The following is an 8,181-nucleotide window of genomic DNA, read 5'->3' as shown; positions in this document are numbered from 1 at the left end:
ATCCAATAGTTATACTCGCATGCCATTTATTTAAATGCTATTTATTGGAATATGATGTATTTATGTACTATTAGATTTATATTCTGTCTTTCCTCCAAGAATGCAGGACAGATTGTACAGGGATCTTTCTTTTTATCCCTCATGTTAACCTTATTATGTTCATTTGATATGAGAAAAAGTGATTGGCCCGAGTCACTTAATGAGAGTAACTGAAAGTAGATTTGAAGTTCACATTACATTGGCTATTTGTATATGCACCTTTTTTGGAGAAGTTTGCTTTTTGAAACGTTTTTTAAAATGTATATTCTTCCATTGTTTTACCATCCATTGTCTCTCAACATACAATTATTGTCTCTCAGTGTAATACAGTTATCTTTATAAAAATATGGAAGTCCAAGAGGAACTATATTCAGTGTTTCTTTGCCTTCTAGCACAAGTGCTCTTCTGTTCAGCTACTTATGCCATCCTTCAGGATACCGTGAGCGCACACAGGGTTGGGGCACCAACAGAGAACCATTACTTTTGAGTCTCTGCTTTTTTTCAACCTTTGAACCCAGAGCATCCCATCTTGAGCAGGACAGGCTCTCCGGAGTTAATTTGAAAGTTGCAGTCTTTTTTCTAAGAAAATTTTATTAGTTTTCTAGTTTTACATTTCAGTATTGGAAAAGCAACGTGGTGGCTGAGTTGGTCAATTTCCATAACATACAAATATCTTTAATACAGATCTCAAACTATTACATTAAATGTTTCCCCTCTTTTCCTCTTAGTATTTACTGTCTCATCTTTAAATTAGTACAATTCTTATATCAATTAAATAAAAAATAACCTTGCATTTATCAATAATTTTTAGTTTACACATCCTAGTTGTTTTAACATTCAATCTTTTTAGACAATGTCCTGATTAATTTTTCTCAATTTTTGGTTTCCATTAATATTTATATTTCACGTTTGATATTTATAATTTCCAAATTTTAAATAACCCCAATTCCCTTTATCACAATTCATCACAAGATCTAATGTTCAGAATACATGTCTTATCTATTTGAGTTCTTACCATCTTACATCAACTAATTAGTAATACAATATAATATTCTTATTTTCTGGTAATTTCCATATATCTTAAATTTAGTAATCAAAATTCCTCCTATTTCAACATTTAATACTTCCTGTCTTTTTCTCCTAATATCTACTATCTCATATTTAAGCTAATAGTTCTTATTATTACTGCTAGGTAAAAATATTTATTACATTCATAGATTTTTAGCTTATATATATCTTAATTACTTTTACATTTAACCTTTATAAGCAAATCAATGTTGAAATTTAACTATTAATATTTATACTTCTAAGTTATAAATAACCAAAGTTTTCTTTATCTTAGCTCATAATATATCAAAGTACAAATCTATTTGGTATATTCTATTTTAATTTGCACAAGTAAGTCAAAACCCCAATTTTCTTCAGTTTTATTCTAGCTTGCTTTCTTTGCCAAATTGTCTTCCATGTCTATGCTTTAGAGTCATCAAACAAATCTTCCTGTATTGTTATATAGATTGTTTAACGTAGAAAAAAACCATCTGGTCACTATTTTTTTTGAGAGGACTAACAAATAGTCTCTTTATTTTTCCATTTTGACATAGTTGTCCTGAACTGTTTATCTTCTCTTCAATCTGTTCTTCTTGATCCTCAGGTTCTTTCTGATTTATGTAGAAAGTCTTTTCCTTTTTCCATATTGTCAGTCCCTTTTCTGAGTTTTCCACTGACTGTATTTGTTGATCAGTTGAATCTTCTGTCATAATCTTTAATTGTTCCACCTTTTCTATTATATTCTGTGTAGTTGATTTTTCAGATGTAATCAAAGTTTGAGTTTGTATATCTGGACTGACATCTTGTTCTTTTTTGTAACCTCTTATTTCATCAGTAGCTGTAAGAATAGTTTGATGATAGAATCTGTTCTTGATCTTCATATTTTCTTAGTAATGTATTAAGTTAAAAGCTTTACAATCAGAGAATGCAAAAAAAAGATTTTGTCACTGAATAAGGAACACAGCTGGGCTTCTCTCAAGGTTGCATAAGTCTTATCTCTTTGTCTGGGCTGCTGGCCAAGTCTCTTTTAGACAATAACAAATTGTAGTATCAGGTTTAGCCACAAGATATCACTCCTACCCTTACAAATTTTCTTTTGAATCCAAAGTTTTCATAATATTTTCAGTTTTGCTTCTTTCTTATAAGTAAAAACCCCAATCTTCAATAAGCATAGAAGATCTTTTAGTCCACAAACTTTAAAAAAAAATAGAATTCCAATTAGGATCAAGTTATTCTTTCAACATTTTAAACTCCCCTGAATAGTCAGTTGTGGCTAGCAACAGAGAAAAACATTTTGAGCTATTTTCTGTATGGTGAAACAGTTTTGAAACTTGTTGACCTTCTTGGATTACAAACATCGACTGAACTTTAACTCTTTCTGCGTTTTGGTTACTTTTGCCTGGGGAAGACTTATGGATTGATTGTAGGGTGGTTGGACATTTTGGATTAAAAACATCAGTTGATTGATAATTCTTGGATTCCTGGACAGAAGAACTGTTACAAAATACTCCTTTTGGTGGTGGACCTATATTTTGGAACTTATTGGACTATAAAGGCTATATACAAAGAATATAAGAACTTTATGAGATGATGTTAAATTTAAATAGTATACCTGGGAAATATAATAGAGGGTGGGAACAAAAATGAGTGCTTCATACCTAGATAAAGGTGGTAAAAAACCATTCCCAAAATCTGCCTATGAAGCCCCCAACTTGGCATATCAGAGAGAAAAAGCTAACAACTTTCAGAAGAAAATGCAATCTATATTGCGATCGATTCACATAAAGAAGATTCCAGAAGAAACCATGAAGAGACTAAAAATATTTATTTATTTTATTTATTTATGAGACTTATATACCGCTTTAAGTGCAAGCACTCTCTAAGCGGTGTACACCAGTAAGCAATGTATATATATATATATATATATATATATATATATATATATATATATATATATATTTACAGTGCCCCCAACAATCTGGGTCCTCATTTTACCTACCCCGGAAGGATGGAAGGCTGAGTCAACCTTGAGCCGGTGAGATTTGAACCGCTGACCTGCTGAACACAGTCAGCTAAAGTGGCCTGCAGTACTGCACTCTAACTGCTGTGCCACCTTGGCTCATAATAATCTGGATAAGATAAATGTACAAGTTTTTAACTTAAACTTACAGTTAGAAAATCTTCAGAAAATGACTATAGGACTTCCGGTTTTGTACGGTAGTGTCCAGTCACGGGCTTGCAGATTCTCCGCACCCCCGCAGCTAATTTTGTCCTGCCTGGGGACCCTAAATGGGTCTAAGTCGCGCCGGAGAGGCGACAAAGAAGGGTGACCCAGTGACTCTAGAACGACGATGGTCATTCTGTTTGACTTGGGGAAAGCCTTCTAAACCAATAGGAGAATGGCTGGCTGTATTTCAGCAACCAGCCCAAGCTACTTTCAACCAAAGTCCAAAAGCACTAACCAGCACAACTGTGAACAGCATGTTTGAAATTGAGTGAGGAATTTGATCTTCTCTTTTCTATTCTATATTTAATTTCCCGAAAAAGATCCCCAAGAAGCAAATTTCCTCCAAAAGGGAAGGAGAGGGATTTCTGTCCCACCCTTATACTAATGGAAGCGGCGAATTAATCTTTTATGGAGGATCAAAATATACGGAAGTGATATATATGAAAGCTAAGGCTCAAAATTAACTAAGGCTTGTGACCAACGTCAAAAATAACAAAAAAAAGTTTCTTTCAATATGTAAAAAACAAGAAAACAGTTAAGGGAATGATTTGTCCATTAGTGGGGGAAAGTGGCAAGAAGGTGACAAGCAACAGGGAGAAAGCAGAACTATTTAACTCATTTTTCATATCTGTCTTTACATGAAGGGAAAAAACAGTCCAACCTATCAAAAACAGTACCATAAAAAATAGATTAGAAACACAAGATAGGAAAGAAAATGGTAAGTGAGCACCGATCCAGCCTAGACAAGTTCAAATCACCAGGACCAGATGGATTACACCCAAGGTTCTGAAGGAACTGGAAGATGTGATCTCAGAACCACTGAACTATATTTTTCAAAGATCCTGCAGCACTGGGGAACTACCAGAGGACTGTAAAAGAGCTGATGTAGTTCCCATCTTCAAAAAAGGGAAAAAATAGATCCAGGAAATACAGACCTATCAGCCTAACCTCAATACTTGGGAAAAATCTGGAAAAGATAATCAAACAACAAATCAGCAAACACCTAGAGGCAAACAAAGTCATTACTAAAAGCCAACATGGGTTTGTCAAAAACAGATCATGCCAGACAAATTGTATTGCATTTTTTGATCAAGTGACAAAATTAGTGGGCCAGAGGAATGCTGTGGATATAATTTACTTGGACTTCAGTAAGACATTTGATAAAGTAGATCACAGCCTACTACTTGATAAGATAGAAAAATGTGGGGTAGACAGCATCACCACCAGATGAATTCATAGCTGGCTGACCGGCCGTACTCAGAGTGTAGTGCTCAATGGAACCGCATCTACATGGAAGGAAGTGTGTAGTGGCGTGTCCCAGGGCTCTGTTCTGGGCCCAGTGCTCTTCAACATCTTCATCAACGATTTGGACAAGGGGATAGATGGGGAACTCATCAAATTTGCAGATGACACCAAGCTGGCAGGAATAGCCAACACTCCAGAAGATAGGCTTAACATACAGGAAGATTTGAACAAATTGGAACACTGGGCGCTATCTAACAAAATGAAATTCAACGGTGAAAAAAAGTAAAATTCTACATTTAGGCAAGAAAAACCAAATGTACAAGTATAGTATAGGTGGTACCTTGCTCAATAGTAGAAATTGTGAGAGGGATCTCGGAGTCCTTGTGGACAATCACTTAGATATGAGCCAGCAGTGTGCTGCAGCTGCCAAAAAAGCCAACACAGTGCTAGGCTGCATTAACAGAGGGACAGAATCAAGATCACGTGAAGTATTAATACCACTTTACAATGCCTTGGTAAGGCCGTACTTGGAATACTGCATCCAGTTTTGGTTACCACGATGTAAAAAAGATGTTGAGACTCTAGAAAGAGTACAGAGAAGAGCAACAAAGATGTTTAGAGATCTGGAGGCTAAAACATATAAGGAACGGTTGCCTGAATTGGGTATGTCTAGTTTAATGAACAGAAGGACAAGGGGGGACATGATAGCAGTGTTCCAATATCTCAAGGGCTGCCACAAAGAAGAGGGAGTGAAACTATTCTCCAAAGCGCCTGAAGGCAGAACAAGAAGCAATGGATGGAAACTAATCAAGGAGAGAAGCAACCTAGAACTAAGGAGAAACTTCCTGACAGTTAGAACAATTAATCAGTGGAACAACCTGCCTCCAGAAGCGGTGAATGCTCCAACACTGGAAGTGTTTAAGAAGAGACTGGACAGCCATTTGTCCGAAATGGTATAGAGCACTGGTTCTCAACCTGTGGGTCGGGACTCCATTTGGGGTCAAATGACCATTTCATGAGGGTCACCAAACAATGCAGTCTGCCATTTTCCCCCCTTTTCCTTAGCTGTGCTACTCCCTTTTATTCTATTGGCTTTTGAATAGAGTCTAATTCTATTGGCTTTCAAAAGCTTTCAAAAGCCAATAGGAATTGTCCAGGCTGTCTTTGCCCTGCTGAGCCCGCCAAAAGTCCCATTCTGTAAACGGTGCTGCACCAGTTGAGTAGTCCTCGACTTACGACCGGTTGAGTAGTCCTCAACTTACGACCAGTTGGGGGTTGCGTCATTAAAAAGGTTGAGAACCACTGGTATAGAGTTTCCTGCCTGAGCAGGAGGTTAGACTAGATGACCTGAAAGGTCCCTTCCAACTTTATCATCATCATCATCATATAAAATCTGAAATTTAAAACTTAAATCTGGATAAATCTAATATTGTTGAATTGTTAAGATTTTCATTCTAAAGACAATTGTTCATTTTGGAAATTGGAAAATAAATAGATGCTGACATCTAGTGGTGGATGAAGACTATGACAACTATGACTTTCATATAAGACTTGGCAAAACCTATGAAAAGCTAATCTGTGTTTGTGACCCTCAAAGCTTTAACAACAATGAACAGCTGTGACAAAAAAGGACAATAATCTGGGCTGTAGACAAAGAGAGAATTATAAATTTCAAAAATAAATAAATAATCTTTTTTTGAACTATTTGCATTACAAATATCTATTTAACCGGGATTCTAAAGCTATTTGCAGAGAAAAGAAAAGAAGAGAAAAACTGAAATTCTTGGCCATCATAAATCAGAGACATGTAGAAAGAACATATCAAGAAAACATAAATACTCCACAGGAGGAGATATATAGTGTACTGCAACTAATTCAAACAATAATGATTTTAAACCACAAAGAAATTCAAAATAGCTTTGAAAATATAAATCAATCTATTTCCAAGTTAACTCTACAACAAAAAAATTCTCAGAAAACAACAACAGAGAAGGAGCAGATAAAACAGAGAATAGAGATTAAAGATGGAACTTAACAAAACAAGGAAACATGATTTAATCCTAGTGGAAAGAAAATTATAAGAATTGGAAAAAACGACTTATCCCTTAAGACTACAAAATAAATCTGAGGACAAGAAAATAGATTGGATAAAATGGACAGTAGAGATTGCAGGAACATTAGAGAGAAAGGAAATGATAAGAGAAGAAAAAGAAAAGGATTTTCAACAAACATGGAAAGACAAAAGCTCTGTACAAAGACACTTCATCTGATTTACTTTTTATATCTATAGTAACATTTCTGAACATATGAAAAGACCTTTTGACTCAGCAACACACATTGATCAAGATAGATAATGGGCAAAGGAAAAAGACTAAAGTGGAAATCAAAAAAATAGATGATGGGACCTACCAGAGAGAATACTTAAAAAAGAAACATTTGTTTGAATACAGTTAAAGAAATAGAAAAGACTATATATATCTTGGGTTATATATATCATTCTAAGAGGGATGAATCTCTTAAATAATATAGTATACTTTTTCCCTTCTTTATTCTATTTCTTGAGTAATATAAAAAAGTTGAAATGGCTTAGATAAAAGAAATATTTTAATGTGAAGAAAAGTAAGGTTTTACACCGAGGCAGGAAAAACTAAAGGTACAAGTACAGATTAGGTGAGACCTGGCTCAAAAATAGTAACTGTGAAAGGGACCTTGAAGTCCTAGTTGAGGATCACTTAAACATGAGCACATTTCCCTGCTGCTCCCTTTCCTTCCAGGATGCCAAGCCGAAAAGTTTCGGGAGCTCTGGACTAAACGACTTCCCTTCCAGCTCTATTCTGATTGATTGCTTCTTGATACATGGGAAGACCCAGTCACATTGAGAAGTCTGTCATGCTGGAAAAAGTGGAAGGAATAAAGCACCAGGCTAGAAACCAGGAAACCATGATTTCTAATCCTATCTTAAGCCCAACCCACCTTACAGGGTTGTTGTAAAGAAAATAGAAAATAGGAGGAAAGAATAGTAGGCATTTTCGCCCCATTAAGGTAGAATAATGTGGAATAATAATAATAATAATAATAATAATAATAATAATAATAATGAAAAATCATTAAAATGATGTATCTGCATAATTACTGGAATAAAGCTGTGTTGGCAATCTGTGACTAACCAAATGCGTATTGCACTTGGAAACAATGTATGTAGCATAACCGACCATTGTACGCCTGTGAGAAACTAACCTAATGTAATACAATGTGTATCACTAATGTGTGTTCCTTTGTTCCTGAGAAAAGGAATGTATAAAACTGAAGCCTAAACTCGCCCTCGGAGTTCATAACTGCTTGTCTTAACTGCTTCTGAACCTTGCGCAATAAATCTCTCTGCTAAACCTTCTGGAATTCGTAAAAGTCTCTTTAGTTTTCCACAAGACCATGAGTTATTTATAAAATAATAAAATATAATAAATATAAATATCCCTAGCCATTTCTGCCACCGATTTTTAATAAAAACAGAGGAAGTAACTTCCATCGCAACTACCTCTCAGAAAACAGCAGAGGAAAATCTACAGTACTTAGCTCTTTTTTTTTCTAATAGTCCCTATGAGTTCAAAGGCAGTGTTCAATCC

This window comes from Crotalus tigris, unplaced genomic scaffold (genome assembly GCF_016545835.1).
Source record: "Crotalus tigris isolate CLP2741 ecotype Arizona unplaced genomic scaffold, ASM1654583v1 scf7180000018124.1459596, whole genome shotgun sequence".
NCBI classification, from domain to species: domain Eukaryota; kingdom Metazoa; phylum Chordata; class Lepidosauria; order Squamata; family Viperidae; genus Crotalus; species Crotalus tigris.
This window is presented reverse-complemented; position numbering follows the sequence as displayed.